General features: G+C 36.8%; 1 long non-coding RNA gene across 1 annotated transcript; it reads right to left on the bottom strand.

The window, feature by feature from the left end:
• Window positions 1–433: 433 nt before the first annotated feature.
• On the bottom strand, window positions 434–4,443 carry LOC120348581 (uncharacterized). Its single transcript, XR_013479166.1, has 3 exons — window positions 4,177–4,443; window positions 3,803–4,055; window positions 434–727 (listed from the first exon to the last, which is right to left on the bottom strand). It is a non-coding gene; the product is annotated as an uncharacterized LOC120348581 (long non-coding RNA).
• Between the last annotated feature and the right edge of the window lie 13,132 nt (window positions 4,444–17,575).

Here is a 17,575-nt window from a genome sequence, read left to right as displayed (position 1 = left end):
AAAAATGCTCCGACAATTCCATAGCATTGATGAGCGTCTGATATGGCTTGAAAATAATTTTCATTCCAGAAATACGCAACTGTAAATCATCTGTCGCTGGGACAACTCAAACAGTTGTAGATATGCTGTATTTTTATTATGCAACTTACATTGCCTATTGTCATGAAAATATATATTGCAATGAAAATTTTGTTATGAAAAATAGATTGCTTTGTTTAATTACTGCTAAAGTAATAAAAATAAAACTGGAATCACATCTAAACGCACTACCTCGCAAAATGAGGCGAAAAGAGATCATGCTCTTAGTCTACATTTATTTTGTAAGCAGTTTTCGTAGGGATAAATTCTGTTTGATGGCACCTTATTTTTCCAAGATGTCCAGCATGCTAGTATCGTTTTTGGCGATACCAAATGATTCTATATTAAAAATTTTAAAAACTGTGGCTGTAACACCTTCATGAGCATAGTTTAATCTAAATTCAATTTCGAGCAGCTTGGACACTGGGCAATGGTACGGTTAGGCGTCCATATTCTGTTTCCTGCATTATTGCAATCATAGAGTCAGTTATCAAACAGTCCGGTTTGGAATTAAATAATGACTGAATTCTTTTGCAGTCTTCCGGTTCTTAGCATCGTTTTTGCATTTTTTGTAAAATAAACCCAGCAAAGTATTGGATTATATGGACCTCATCGTCATTCAATATGATAGAACTTGAATCCAGTAAATCTGGAAAACATAGGGAATAGTCCGGCAGATAAGGGGCCTTTTTGGGTCCAACCTTGTTTTCAGACATAAAGTTTTTTTTATTTGTGATTATTTCTCTTGGGGTTATTGCCCATCATTTCTACATGGGTGTGGAGTTTGCAGCCTCGAGCAATTTTTTTTACGGCTCGATATTTATGTTAGTGTTTTTCATCAAATCTGTGCACCATAATGGCGCACAACCTGAACCCGAACCTGTTACAATACTATGTTCAGGTTGTGCGCCATCTTGGTGCACAAACAACGAAAGCACCAAATTTACTATGAAATAAAAATCAATTACTTTTAGGTATATTTTGAACCCAGCTTTTGATCGCGACCCATATATACGGAAATACTGTTGTAACATACGCGTAAAATAAAGAGTACTATTTCAAAATACCCGGTCTTGTTGCAATTAACAATACAAGCCTGCTAATGCAGTCGGCAGTGGTTCAAGTGGATATACACCCTGTGGAGAACAGTCAATTTTTTATTTGCTAGCAAGGAGGGTTATGCAGCGGGATGATCACGACGATGCAGTGAAAGATAATGCTATCACGAGAACAAGAAAATTGCTACATTTTATAGTATATCCCTGAGAAAGAATGTAGTTCATTCCTATGTTCCATGCCAATGCTTTTCAAACTACCAAAGACTTTCAACACTTTTACTTCTTCTCTTCTATAAAAATACATTGTTATTATATATTCGCATTTCCATCTGCTTGTTCGTGCTCCCAGATAACCGAACCGAATCGAATTCAGCTACTACAAAAAATTCACGAAAACGGGTTTTAGATTTTATGATTTCCTTATTATTCTCGACAATGAATGATATATATGCGGGTGATAAAATGCCGAGTTATTCCAACAACATGATCATGTTTTGCAACTTACAACCAATATTTTATATGTAACTTTGCTTGACAGAGCCCCAAGGCCAAGAGATCTGAATACAAATATCGAAAATGTGAGGCCAAAAAAGTTACACTACAACATAGCTAAATGTGCTGTATGTACGATAGATAACAGGTTTACCAAAAGGCATTACATGGGAAATGGTAAAATAAAGATCAATTTAGCAATAGCTACTTAGGATTTGGTGATATGCATCTGTTCATGATTTTATCTGTTTGTTTCGGAAGTTTAATGACAGAATAAATTGTGGTTGTTGGGGATGTTTCAAAAAAAAGGTTGAATGCAAACAAGGTTTGACAAAATGTCAAGGTTTGAGAGTAGTAAAGAAGTGGAAAAAATACTCCCATGTGTTTTTCATTTGATAACCACGCCACAGAACTTTTCCGATAAATATACGCAGCAATTGCGAGAGGCAGAAATGCCAAGATGGGATTTCATTGCATTGCAAACCAATATTAGCGAAAAGCGATTCTCAGATATATTCGCGCATTCCCATCTGAACAGCGTGGAAAAGATTATACCTATCTACACACTTGAAAAACTATGTCAGATGAGCGTCATATTATTGAATATCAGTAAAGGAATAGTGCAATGGGAAAAGACATATAGGGCGTAACTTTCAGTAAGCTTATTGTGGAATATATATTTAAAAACAATTCTTCACGCCAACCGCAATCCGAAACTTTTTGTCTCTGGCTGAGCTTAGATACCAATTGGCACTCATGTAAACTGGTAAGAGGCACGCGACCGAGCAGATAATATGAGTATCCATCCCCCAGCTGTCATTTGAGTAGATACTGCTGTTTTTATTGCAGATGATAGTGATTTTTTGTATTAAAGATTTACTGGCATCACCGATGTAAGGATGTCAAGTAATGGATATAAATAAACCATTTGAAAACCAACACGCAGTATTACAAAACTTACTTCCAACACGCGGTTTGAATGAATAAAAAAGCTGAAACTAGTATTCTTTAAAACAGCATACAAATTCTATGAAATGAAATAATACACAAAAGCTCGTCAAAAACCTATAGCTCAATAAACAAGTGGAATTTGATGCATGTTCGCAAAAATGTGCGTACAACCGGAGCACACAGGAAAATGTGTGTGATGTACTAGTGATCAAAATGTTTGACTCAACTATGTTGGCATAACAGGTGCACATCTCGGTTTCGCATACGCATACCTTCTATCTCCACAAGAATATATTAAATTGGCCAAAATCAATGCTGCACCTGAAAGGTACCGGTTCTTCCAAAAGAAAACACGTTACACATCGTTAGATACCAGTGGATGGTTTTGCATGGCCTTGTTCGGAGTGAAAGACGAGGTCGAATATTCCAATTCATTTCAACTAATAAAATATTTCCTAAGTCCCTAAGCTTTAAGCCGGAAAACGAAATGCCCGCAGCAACACAAATGTAGTTTGACGAGCGCAAAAGAAAGTGGCTGGATGCTGTCGATAGATCTTGGCTTATATTAGTGAAATAAACTACCATTAAACTACTAAAAATGAATTTCTGACATTGTAAGGAGATGCAATGTTACTATGTATTCAAAACTAACCCATGTAGTTATGAAATAATTGCTTTTAACGAAAAGGTGCTCGCGAAGTATTCGTACCAAGATGGCGCACAACCTGAACATTGCATGTGTACCAGGTTAGGATTCAGGTTGTGCGTCATCTTGGTACGAATACTTGAAATCCATTTAAAAAAATTGCTCAACATTATATACACCCACCTGGGTATCATTATTTATGTCATCAACATTATATCTAAACAAGAAAAAAAACTTCATGTCCCAAAACAATGTTAAGGCCCGATTCTGTCGGACTAGAACAGCTGTGTAATATTAGGATATCGCATTATTGATTACCATGAATGTCAATCAAACAGGGTCAATACTTGAAATTACAATTGATCAAGCGCCTGTTAAGCTGGTGCGCACAATGTATGAATCAGGTAGTGCTTTATTTCCTACATTCAAAACCAATATTTCTTAGAAAACAGTTGCGTTTTATATCCTTATGTATCAATAAAAACCAAATTAAGCAATTTTTGCCAGTTGGTCATATGGTCCGTAAAATTATGGTATCTAAACATACTCAAATCCAGACAAATATTAAGCACCACACCTTTCGTTTTATCCATTTCTTTGGCTGTGAATCTATCAAATAATTTCCCGACAGACTGGAGGGTATATTAAACCTGGAATACTCTGTTCAAGTGTGAGGAATAACGCTAACTGCATCACAGCTGAAGGATAACATTTGATCACTCAGGACTTTTCTTCAGCAACAATTGTAAGTATTTGACCACATTTGGTAAAATAGGGACAGTGGCTGCAATGATCTTCCACTACAATTCTCCCCACACTAATATCTCTGCCTGAAAATAAAAAAAATTCAAAATTATTTTGACAGATTGATTGCTCTTCTATCTTGAGTTGTGGAAGTTGTATTAGTAATTATGGAATTTATGTAGGACTCTATAATTATGTAAATATTACCTTGTTTGTGAATATGTTGAGCCAAAGATGCCACGCTGGAAAATAACTTTTGACACGTTGAGCACCTTGAAATAAAACATAAGTTATTTTTTATAAATCTCAGAATAAGTTGTTCATTAGCAAAAATATTTTCATGAAAATATCACATTTAAGTATGTCTCTATCTATAGAATGAAATCCAGAAAATATATTGATGGTAAGATAATTGAATGCATGATCTGTTGGGGGTCCTGCATTAAATCTCTCCTAACACTTTTTGCCCTATGTCTGCCTGTAGCTAGCTCTCTTTTCAATAGTTGTCTTACTTTTGCTCATTCAAGGTAAACTTTTCTTCCATTGCCTCGTCAAGATCTATGAATACTGTCAGTTTATGATTATCTAACGTACTACTACTAACAGATGTACTACTACTGCTCGCTTTTGCGTTGAGTAGCCTTTCCATAGTTTTTTTTAGTTATTATTAGTTCAGTTATTCTAAGGAGGTGTTGAAAAGTATAAGTAAGATATTAAACACTTGTATATCCTTACCATAAATAGCAATTTTAGTTGAGCACTAGCTCATAAGACGTTGTTAAATAGGTACGGTGCGGTAACTCCAAGGAAGGCTAGACCTAGAATAATATGACACAAACAACGATATTTTCTGGCTTGCATGAAATGTTTATGATTAATTTAGAGACTCTTCTTGACTATTCAGCAGACTTATACTACTATATAGGCCACAGCATATTTGGAAATATAAATTAATGGCTGTTTCTGTAATGCACGGTTGTGTGAAAGAGAAGAAAATAATCAATTTTACTAATGTCGGTTGGTCTAAATCTAAATTCATAGAGTCGACAAGAACCTGGCAAGCAATGATAAGTTATGCCGGAGTGGAAAGAAAGTAGCATTGGGAACGATTGAGAGGTGAGAAATCCAGTTGTAGACAGACAGTTGATGTTTTAAAATATAGTCTATAGTCCATACTCATACTGTCATAGGGCATTTCAGACTGTGATATATCAAAATTTAGTGTAGATATAGTCTAGTAATGGTATGCAAACACTGCTGGATTGTAGTACATGCAATGAGCATATATACGCTCATTGAGTACATCAGATAAAATGCATTATGTATTCAAGGTATTAGTTAGTATTTAGTGCTATTTTTAAACTCATGCTGCTCCAAATATGATTTTCTTCCTCATTTTAGATACTGTACTACAGAAGAAAACGGCAATGTTCCACCAATCCGACCTAACGCAGGCTCTAATCCCTGCTGCTATCAGTGCTATAAAATGGATTAAACAAGAAGTCTTGAAGCGTAAAGGCATATGAGAATCATAATAGTTGCAAACAGCTTAGATGGGCTATTCATAATGAAATACTTTAGCACTTTTCTGGAATTGAAACTGCCCATCAAACTCATGTTGGAGACTTCATTGAGATTTTTAATTCATTTTTTCCCCTCAACTATGAAGATCTTTTGAGGCTAACGAGGCATTAATAAATAAAGCTGAGGAATTTGAAGAGGATATGAAGAATGTAAATGATATCAGGGCACGTCTATTTAACACTGTCAAACATAAGGATTATACTCTTTCACCCAACAATGATTCACTGAAGAAGCATGTGGCCCTCAAATCAGTTCTTGAGTTGGCAAACTGCAAGTGTAAGAAAAATAGTCAAAATAATTTATGAAAGTGTGCCAAAATTAACTTAAATCGCACAGATTTTTGTTTTTGTATTGACTGCAAAAATCACAGTACACTTATAGAGGAAAAGTCGATTTTCGAGATAGTGGATTTCGAAAACAATTCAGAAGAAAGTGAATTAGATATTGCAGTTGATTTAATAAGTATCATTTATTTGTTTTTTTTTGTCATTTGTTAGTGTCGTAGTCCTGTTTCTAGAAATAATATTGCCTTTGTTCAAATACATAACCACATAAACTAAAAAAAGATTAATTGTAATATTTCTGTTCACTATGTTATGTACATATTGTACATTCATTTAATTTTCTTAACTTTTCCGGTAAATTTCTAAGTGAGAAATAACTGATTTATTTGTATTTTCGTGCTCACAATATTAATTTGTGACTTCATTGCTTAAAAATAAATACGTTTGATAGCTTCTATAAAATGGATTTCGTTTTATAGGCTCTTCTTGTTGTAAACTGCTTGTGGTTATTACATAAAATTTATTCGCAAATGTGAATCAGCGTTGTTGGTGTCGCTGCTTTCGAGGTCACTCGCGACTCCTGTCACACAATTGAAGTATTTTTTGTTGTTGGTTACATGTATGCCATATTTTGCGTAATCTACCTAATAAATTATGATTGACTGAAGAAGTCCGATTTTGGTCAGGCAAAACATTACAGGAATACATTTGTGTTAGTGTGCTGTAGGGCTCTCGAATTGCATAGTTCTCATGTATGTGTTGTAAACTTATGGTTATTGAATTTCCGGGCACCTCTTATATTCAATTTCGCACCAGGATTGTGGAACATGCCTTCAGTATGTTCATTTTCACACAAAACTGAAGAATTCATTTAGTTACCAGATGTGCGCTACGAAACTCATTTTCTGGGCGTTTTCAAGGCTTCGTCTCACGTTCCATATCCGTGGTAAGGATCTACAAGTGTTTAATAACTTACTTATACATTTTTCAACAACGTCTTAGCATAACTTAACTAATAATACCTAAACAGGGCTATGGAAAGGCTGCCCAACTCAGCGCAAGGTCGAGCAGTAATAACTAATATTCATCCGCTCGCTAACAGCTGATTCGATTCAATTGTTACGTCATGCAAAAGTCATTGTTCATTGCCGAAAATTTAGAGAATATAGGACAGATCGTAGCACATATTTCTTGTAGTAAAAGCGTCTTTTCCGTAAAACGTGCAACTTTTGGAAGTGGGAACAAGGCAATATTTGTTACTAAATTTTTGAGGAACATTTTAAAATCATTTTCAGGTAGTTACCTGATGTGCGCTACGAAACTCACTTTCTAGGCGTTTTTCAGGGCCTCGGCTCGCGGCCTAACTCCGACCCACATACACACGCGAAAGAAAATATATCTCTTGCTCTCGGCCGTTGTGATGGAGGTCGGCTGTTTTTTGGTTATGTCTGCAGTTTTTTCTGCTTCAAGTGTGGAGTTGCCGTATCAATAAATAATCAATCTTGGATCTTCTTATCTATCTATCACAGGGGCAAAACCTCATCTGTGATAATTGCGAGCACGTCAGGATTAGGTCAAAATTTATCAGTGACACTACTACCTGGCAAGAGTGCATCAACGAGAGAGGCCCGGCGTTGTGGCGCATCGTGCTAAGCGTTAGGTAGACGCTCGCCACCCCACCTCTGATTACTATGTGTGGGTTCGCCGGTTCGGTTTCAATCCCATGCGGGGATAGTTGTGTACAAAAGAATTACTGGACTTGTCGCCGCCGCAGGGTGGTTCACGTAACCGCTGGCCGATTACGGCTTTCTCTATCATCAATTCTATGCTTCCAAAAACAAATAACTGACAAACTAATCCCATACACGACATGGACTGGTAACGTGGCCGTGGTTTGCCATACGATTAATCCGTCTTATCGACTTTGCTCTCCACCGCAATATGTAAATCCTATCCTATAGAATAGATACAGCCTTGACCCTCTTTGCATATTTTACCCCTTAATCAAACAAGATTTACCCCCAGTACAGTCATTGGTAATCATTTATTAATAATTTGTCAAGCATAGTATAAATAACTCTAACTTTGGACGCGAAGTCTCTCTTTTCCCTTCTATCCTTCTTCTCACAGTATCTTCTCCTCTGCATTGAGCTTCAGTTCGGTGTGAAAGTATAGCGAGAGTGGGGTTTGGTGGGTGAAAAGTGGTGGGTAGGTAAGGTGTTTGGGTGAGAGAGTGGCGGGAGGAGGCAATAGTGAGTGGGAGTGGAGAAGAATGCGGGCGGAGGGGGGTCGGGGAGATAAGAGTGGGTGATGAAAAGTTGGGGGGAAAGTGCGTGGGAGTTTTGATTATTTCAGACATTTCGATGTTATGAGCTACAATGTTTTTTTTCACATAAGCTCGAGAATTCAGGAATAAACAGAAAGGCTTTATTAGAACACTGCACAAGTTTACTTTCTGGAAAACAATCACGTTTAATTTGACAGCTGTTCCAACAACCAGATTTCCGATGTCTGGTGGTATAGCACTAGCAGACAATGCGCAACGAAATTTCAGATTCAACTCGATCCAGTATTGTTGAAAAAGTCAACTACACTTGGAAAACCTCCGCTGCCTTTGATGTTGTTTCTGAAGGTTAGCAGAAGAGAAATTGTTCAATAAATATTTTGGTACTCATGTAGTATGCAAACCAAGATGGCTGACATTAAAACGTAGTATGTGTACTAGGTTAGAGTTAGGTCATAATTTCAGGTAAAAATACTACGGGAGTCATTTGGTTATTCCCCAAACTCGTAAAAGAATTGAAATAGGGAAAATTGGAATAAAATTATGGCCTAAATCTAACCTGTTATACTTACTATGTTCCGGTGTCCGCCATCCTGGTTTGCATGCTACAGGAGTACAATTTTACCATCAACATATCTGGCATACACAAGTAGTTGTGAGAGATTATAAACATCTGTACTCTCGTCCAGTTGAAGGGCGAAAACAGTAAAGGAGTCAATCTTTGATATTACCTCGCTCTCAATATTGCCAGACAGACATTTCATTAATTCTGGAAATCATTGGACATCAAAATTTATTTCGTTGTTTTATCTCCAAACAGGGTTATCTCCAGGAGGGTTTTACACGTCGTATGTGTTTTTTCAGCTTTTGCCACATACGAAGAAATGGCAAAAGATGTCTGTCAAAAGTTTGCCCAGCTTTTCACTTTTTGATCAGAAAAGACCGTTTTTTTCTATTATCATGCTCTGATGAACATTCGCTAAGTGTTGTTTCAGTGAGACAGATTTTATGGTACTGTTTAAAAAGATTTTCACGCACAGAACAAACACACTGAGGAATATGAAGATCATCCCAAATACGATACGTAAACCCAAAATTTAAATAATCGTCATGATACTTTTTTCGTGACATTCTGTTTTAACAAATTATAGTGTGCTACTTTTTTGACAAAATTTAATGTAATGATTAAAAGAACTCGACCCATCCAAAGGTGTTGGTTTTCAATTTCGGTTGAAATATAGGCTGTCACGATCGGTGACAAGAACAATTAGCGATTACAACGGAATTAACCAGTAAAAAAGCTTTGTTGCCCGATTTTTTAATGTTTCCACCGACGTTCCAAAAATATTTGTTATTCGGTACTCCTTAAAAATATTCGATTCATAAAATATTGAATTCTGCCCACCCGTACTTCCATATCAATGAGAAATAGTTGTGTAAATATCGCGAAATTCCGGAAAATGCCACTTGCTTTCAACATTGTGATTACAATAAAATGGCACTTAATGGTATTTTGTGAATTTGGTGATTTTGCAAATCTGTGACATGCTGCTAAAAAATTCTTCTGATTTGAAAATCGTGCACTTTGGTCACAATTCATCCAAAGTGACTATAACACTTTACTAACACTTTCATGGACCTTTCCCCGACATCAAAACATCCGTATTCTCAACCAATCACAAGCGAGCAGATGTAAACAAACATTCTCCGCTGAAAAGTCGCTCAGACAACTTTGGACGCGTTTCGCACAGGTTGCTGGCGGTTTAGGCAGATCTTTGTTCTTTTTTTTCGCTTTTTGTTTTCTTCACAGAGCTGCGATAATTAGAAAGCTGTAATACGTAGGTATGTTACTTGTTGCAAATCACGTTTACGAAATCTGTATATCTATACTAAAAGGCTGTACCCGTTGCATGCACCTGACAGGTCAACCAACTGCTATTTCGAACCAAAAAATAGTAGACAGTCATGCTGATGCAATCAAGAGTACCGGTAGCCTACCGTATGTCAGTACGGAAGAATTCGCCTTCAATACGATGTTGCATTTTTATTAAACAGAATCTATTAGTGAATTATTTTGGTAGACTAACTATGTGTAAACGCTGCGCATATGGTATTTGCCAGTCTGACAACCTGTACGGTACGCCTGCCGTTCAAATGGAGTAAGATTTGTGCCTTTTCCGAAGCCACATATTGACCGCCAAAAAGCAATGAGGTGGATAAAGGAATGCAACAGGCCTCACAGTCAATTCAACCTAAGAAAAATTACCCATGATATAGGCTATATTCGATATGTTAATTCTTATATGAAATGAATTTTCATACAAGCAATGCGTTCCATCATGCATTTTCATAGAGGCGATTAACCAACTGATGAATACCCTGACCCTATATCAGATTCTTGTCGCCCAACAAAAGAGCACCATCAAATTGTGAAGTATGGATTACTTATACCATAATTTAACTTTGGATCATAACTTAACAGGATCTATCACCAGATACTTCATTTGATACAGAGACATGGGAATCTGACGAAAGTGAGAAAGGATTGTTAAGGATCTAACCAGATCTGCCCCCAGACTCTTTAGTTGAAACTACCTCAAGTGCCGCTGATGAAAATGACAGCGCTTTGTTAGACAGCAGAAAAATGTAAGCAAGCATCATCATCATTTTATTTTGGTTCTCTGGCATATAACAACACAAAAAGCCAACATACAAACAAAATGCAGAGAAAACTGGAAGTCGAGCATAACTTAAAATAGATTTCAAAAAGTACGCGGCTACCCACCAGAAAAAGAAATAATAATAATAAAGGGGGACGAAACAATTAACAAGATTCAGAATCGGGCAACACTATTAACGTAATTCAAAATGAGAAAACACATACTTCTTCCAGCATTGGTGTCATGTTTGCTAACTGTAAAAATGATGAATAAAGAAGGAAAATTAATATTGAAGACTTGGGACTTCATGCAGAATATTTTACAATCCATTGGTGATAAAATGATGTTACTTTATGGAGTATGCTCCGCATGCATGCCATGTACGGTGTGACCCTGGTGATCATAATATCATTTTTTGTGCGGACTGCAAAGTCACACCAAGCTGCTCCTGATACCAGAAGTTGGCCCTGCACTTTGTAGTAACTGTGGTGTGTGATATATACTTATTTTGCATTTATCACTGTCATATAAATTGCAACTTGTGCATAATCATCTGATAACTTTAGAACCGAACAAAGTGGTGGGTGTTTGCCCATCTGACTATATAACAATGAGGCAACGTTAGTGCTCAGCGAGCGCAATTCTTCCATATTATCAGGAGATGAAACCAGACAGCTTTAATAAAATAACTCAGCAGTAAAATCATTGTGATACATTATGCCTGTCAATGGAATTGTGAAATGAATTTAATTCTATTATTTTGACGTTCCATTGTTGTGCCTAAAAGCATAAATCTGGTGTGTATTTTTATCCTATACAACACAATATCTGGAAAACTGTATAATTTGTAGTAGTTTTCTTGGATTTACTTGCTTGTTCCTTCATCATATGTTTTTTATAATCTGTTTTATTCTATTTCTACACTGAATGAATAAACTATATTGTAAAACCTATCTTTCAATAGTATATTTGCACCCATCAGGCTGAGCTAATAAATCTGTGTTTCTATGATAGGACATAAACTTAAGTGCCTTCACTGTGCCTAGGCCTAGCATGTACAAATTGCATCAGAGACTTGGTGACTATCCAGCGACACCACTATTTGAAGATGATGTGGTGGCAGAGACTCCTGAACTTATCTATAGCACTTGGCTTTGAACTCCAGCATTGAACCAAGATTGACGATTGAACGAACCATCATGAATGTATCTGAAAAAAAATATTCATTTGTTTATAATTACAGATTGCTGTAGTTTGTGCAATGTTTCTAGGAAATGTATTTAAAACACTTTTGAAACTGCCCCTGCATTTCATTTGTTTCTATACTTAACCCACAAATTCAGTTCTAACTTGGACGCTAACTATTAGTCTATGAACCATGGGATACGGTACCGGTAGTCACGCAGGTCTCTCAGTCTTCTGACATTCTTCAACCATATAAGTTTAAATATCACCTTTCAATGAAAAGTTTTGTATCCTTCTCCAGCTGATGGAAAGAAAAGTTCTTGGAGAATCAAGTCCATAGAAAAGTCATCTCTGAGTGATTCCATTATTGTATGTTAAATAGGCTTTTGGAACTGAGTCAGGTACGGTAACGGCAATTTGAAGGCGGAATAACGGTAATAATAGATCACTTGACAATATGTTATAACTTCAGAAGCACGAAAATACCGCCACCACCAGTGAAATGCCATTCGAAGGCTTTAAAACGAGCAACGTACCACTCTATCGCCCTACGCAAGCCTGAATATTTGCAATGTTTGTCTGAGCGACCAAAATCAAAACAATAAAGGTCAAAGGTCGGGGAAAGGTCCTGACCACTCTCTTCAAAGAAAGGCACTGCTTAGTATTCCAACATCTGGTTTCAAAGACGCGGAGCGTTATTGCGGGAGAAGCGGAATCGGTGTGCTTGTATAATAATCATATTTAAAACAAGAATTTTGCCGTTAATGCAAAAGCTTTATCTCCTATATCTGCATCTCATAGGTTAGAATTTCGGTAAATATCCTTATGATATGCAGAATTGAGTTACAAAAGTCCTAGTATGTTACTTATTTGTCAACTTAATACTCGAAAATATTTGTTAACTTCGAATTTTTATTCCATTCAAAATCGGAAAAAAGTGCTATTTCTCTTCAAAATCGGAATAAAGTGCTATTTCGCAGTCCCTAAAAAAGTTGCGAAAGTGAACACTGGTAGTAGTACTGTCAGTGTCATAGTCCTGTACAGTACGTACTGCTGTACTGGTCGGGTCTCATGTAGTTTCGTACCTGACGTACTTCTAGAAGGCGTAGCATGACAATTTTTTCACGTGTCAATCCTAACCCCCACCTGACCACACCATCCGAAAATTACGTCACTACGACGTCACAGTGACGTAATAGAGCCCTTCAAACTATGCGAACTGCCATCCAAGACGCGCAGACGGACAACACTAAAAGGCTGAAAGAAGAAACGGATGAGGTGGAGGAAAAACGGAAGTTGAGGTGTTCCCAAAGGTGAAAAATTGAAAAACACTAAAAGGCTGAACACTAAAAGGAGGAAGTGGATGAAATTTCTTCCGACGGGTGGTGAGGTGTCTGAAGTCACTAAAAAGCTGAACACTAAAAGGAAGAAGTGGATGAAATTTCTTCCGACGGATAATGAGGCGGTTGAAGTCACTAAAATGATGAACACTAAAAGAAAGAAGTGGATGTAATTTCTTCCGACGAATAATGAAGCGGTAAAAGTCACTAAAAGATGAATACTGAAAGGAAGAGGTGGTTGAAATTTCCTCCGACGAATAATGAGGTGGTTGAAGTTACTAAAAAGCTGAACACTAAAAGCAGAAATGGTTGAAATTTCTTCCGACGAATAATGAGGTGGTTGAAGTCACTAAAAAGCTGAACACTAAAAGGAAGAAGTGGATGACATTTCTTCCGACCAACGACTCTTCCGACGAATAATGAGGTGGTTGAAGTCGCTAACAAGATGAACACTAAAAAGAAGAAGTGGATGAAATTTCTTCCGACGAATAATGAGATGGTTGAAGTCACTAAAAACATGAACACTAAAAGGAAGAAGTGGATGAAATTTCTTTCGACGAATAATGAGGTGGTTGAAGTCACTAAAAAGCTGAACACTAAAAGGAAGAAGTGGATGAAATTTTTTTCGACAGGTGGTGAGGTGGCTGAGGTCACTAAAAAGCTAAACACTAAACGGAAGAAGTACGGTAGATGATATTTTGTCCTATCGATTTTGAGGCGGTTGAAGTCACTAAAATGCCGAACATTAGGAGAGTTAAATAGCCTAAACATATCCCGACGGAAGTGAGATTGGATGAAGACCCTGAAAGCGGACTGATGAGTAGGCATGCCACTTTTAGATTTATGAATTGAATCGATTCAAATCGCAATTCATTTGGAATCCGATTTACGCGATTCGAAAGAAAGAGAGCCGTTTAGCGAAGAAGAACAAACACTCCAAATAACACCAATTGCCAGACGGGAATGTAAATGAAGTTTTCATTATTTACTTCTATTGATCTGCCTTCGTTCATTTTCAAGTTCAGCGCAACACACCCTGATCATCACTCGAGATGCTGACGTGCTGTGTGGGTAATTAATTTCCTTCAATCTGTCAGTTGAGTTTTCCACTGAATGACCTAAGTTTCTATCACACGCAAATTTAAATGGATCGTATACCCGAAATTTCGTTGCAATTTTGTTAATAATTTGCAGCAGCACACCTTCTCTGCGACTAAGTTATGGTACGCCTTGACATGAATTGATAAACGATCAGATACCGACTTCTAGAAAACATTTAATTTTGATTGAAATTTAATTTAAACTCCGTTGAGAGTGAAATATTTCGCGTATATATTTGAAGAGAATTATTACTGAACAAGTTCATTCGCCGAGCATGTTAATTGACGATCATGTTTTTTTTATCCTGACATTTATATTTATGATATTTTATTCCCATTTGTTGTACCTCCATTTGAGTGGCGGTAAACGAAATGAGGGAACACGTGGTAGAACACTTCTTGCAGCAGTAATCATAAAAGAAATGTAGTATTTTCTCATCGTTTTCGGTTGGAGGTTTATTTTAAATGGTTTAATTACTTTTTTGTGTTCGAGCCAATTCCTGAAAGCATTTCTTATTTATAGTTATCCAGATGCAATCAAAATGCCTTGTCTTATTACACTATGCTGCTAGCATGAATATATGCTCGGTATCTCCTTGTTTAGCAAGCTCTATCGCAATAATGAGCCCATATATCACAGAGATGACAAAGATCTGTGTGTACAAAGTTTTCCTTCATGTATAACCCAGAGTCACAAATTATTGTACTAATATTTTAGAGATAAAAAATCTGTAATGAGTCCAGCCTTAATTTAATATAACAATGAGTGAAATACCACAGTCACATATTCTGGGGTGGGACTGCGGGAACCAATGCTGTTACTGTTGCAGCACTGTTTAAGATGGTACAATAGAATTGTTTCCTGCGCTTATTTTCACAATTGAGTTGCATCAAATTGCTTCAGTCCTAAGGGGATGGTTGGTCAATACCGAATAGTTCACTATTTCGAATACATTCGAAAATAAAAAAGTAATCGAGGCTTATCTATAGTAGCCTATATAAAGGAATTTGCATACAATAAACAATGGAATAACTGTCATCAACAACATGTTGTCTACCATGCATTTCATGTTTGCAGATTACTGCTATATATTTTCATATACCATGAATTACGTTATCAGAATTAAATTAATACGGCAAGCATTTAAAATAGTGCTATCGGTCATGGATTTGAACATATTGCGCAACACAAAATCATCCTAAAAAGTTTGAATACCAACCATTATCCAAATTATTTGCCAAAAAGCGGTATAAAGTATAAATTATATTTCTGATTTGCGACAATTTTTTCGTGAGTACGTAAACACGAATGAAAAATTAATTATATTCGGGCACTTCAATGTCCGCATATATATCTTTTATTATTTTATAAATACGAAAATATGAATCAAGAATTAATTATAATCGGGCAGTTTACCACACATTTTCAAGTCCATGGATCGCCGTTGTATTTTGTATATACGAAAATAGGAATCAAAAAATAAATAACAATCGCGCAGTTGACCACACATCTATGTACATAGATTGCCGTGGTATTGTGCCCGAATATAATTAATTTTTGATTCCGTATTCCATTCCTTAAACTTAATATCTGTTTTTAAAATTTTGCAAGCAGTTCACGCACGAAGACTTGAAATAATGATGTATTAGTCAAATTGAAGTCCTGTTAGACCACTGGTTCTTAATCAATGTGCCATGGCCCTCTGGTAAGCCTCAGAGCCATTTTGAGGCGGGCCCCAAACATATTATAAATTACAAGGTTTGTTGATTGGAAAAATTGATTTGATAACAAAATCAGCTTCACGCGTCTTGAAAAACAAGAAATCTATTTGCAAAACATGCCTCGCCGTAACCCACCCATTGTGGCGCAACAAATCCATTATACGGCAGTAACAGCTAGAAATGAGTATATATATATAGCAATTTGCTTGCACATTACATCAAAATTAAAAACAATATAACGAGAATGTCATGGCCTTCAATATTCGCCAGGCTCGAACTGAGAATACCATATAAAAAATTAACATAAAACGAATCCACGAGGACATTGTCTCATAAATATTAAACTAATATATTAAATTTTCTTCACTATCCGTCGGAAGAAATTTCATCCACTTCGTCTTTTTAGTGTTCAGCTTTTTAGTGACTTCAACCACATCAACACCCGTCGGGAGAAATATCATCCACTTCGTCTTTTTAGTTTTCAGCTTTTTAGTGACTTCAACCACATCAACACCCGTCGGGAGAAATTTCATCCACTTCTTCCTTTTAGTGTTCAGCTTTTTAGTGACTTCAACCACATCAACACCCGTCGGGAGAAATATCATCCACTTCTTCCTTTTAGTGTTCAGCTTTTTAGTGACTTCAACCACATCAACACCCGCCGGGAGAAATTTCATCCACTTCTTCCTTTTAGTGTTCAGCTTTTTAGTGACTTCAACCACATCAACACCCGTCGGGAAAAATTTCATCCACTTCTTTCTTTTAGTGTTCAGCTTTTTAGTGACTTCAACCACATCAACACCCGTCGGGAAAAATTTCATCCACTTCTTTCTTTTAGTGTTCAGCTTTTTAGTGACTTCAACCACATCAACACCCGTCGGAAGAAATTTCATCCACTTCTTCCTTTCAGTGTTCAGCTTTTTAGTGACTTCAACTATCTTATTATTCGTCGGAAGAAATTTCATCCACGTCTTCCTTTTAGTGTTCAGCATTTTTAGTGACCTCAGCCACCTCACCACCTGTAGTAGAAAAATTTCATCCACTTCTTCCTTTTTGTGTTAATCTTTTTAGTGACTTCAACCGCTTCAACCACCTCATTATTCGTCGGAAGAAATTTCATCCACTTCTTTCCTTTAGTGTTAAGCTTTTTAGTGACTTCAACCACCTCATTATTCGTCGGAAGAAATTTCATCCACTTCTTCCTTTTAGTGTTCAGCTTTTTAGTGGTTTCAGCCACCTCGGAAGAAATTTCTTCCACTTCTTCGTTTTAGTGTTCAGCCTTTTAGTGTTTTTCAATTTTTCACCTTAGGGAACACTTCAACTTCCGTTTTTCCGCCACTTCATCCGTTTCTTCCTTCAGCCTTTTAGTGTTGTCCCGCGCAGACGATAACCCGAAATCGAACAGCCATTTCTCTCGTTTTCTCGTCGCAATGATCGCGATAGGAGA

This window comes from Styela clava, chromosome 11 (assembly GCF_964204865.1).
Source record: "Styela clava chromosome 11, kaStyClav1.hap1.2, whole genome shotgun sequence".
NCBI classification, from domain to species: domain Eukaryota; kingdom Metazoa; phylum Chordata; class Ascidiacea; order Stolidobranchia; family Styelidae; genus Styela; species Styela clava.
Note: the sequence above shows the minus strand (reverse complement) of the source record. Positions and strands in the feature narration are given on the sequence as shown.